Raw genomic sequence first — 236 nt, forward strand, 5'->3', positions numbered from 1 at the left:
CCACCGAGTGGAACAAATTGAAGACTTAACCGGAGCTAGTTGGGACCACGGTTTACAGTTGTATAAGATCACGCGCCAAGACAAAGAATCTAAGCGCAAGAAGAAGAAAGTAACGACACAAGAAACCCAAGAGCAGTAGAAAAAAGCGTTTAAAGTTAAACACATTTGTTGTTGCTATAATCAATTTAATGGAGCAAGCTATGGAACAAGCATTCAATACCTTAGCTCATGCCATA

This window comes from Plasmopara halstedii (genome assembly GCF_900000015.1).
Source record: "Plasmopara halstedii genome assembly, contig: Scaffold_671, whole genome shotgun sequence".
Classification (NCBI taxonomy): Eukaryota; Oomycota; class Peronosporomycetes; order Peronosporales; family Peronosporaceae; genus Plasmopara; species Plasmopara halstedii.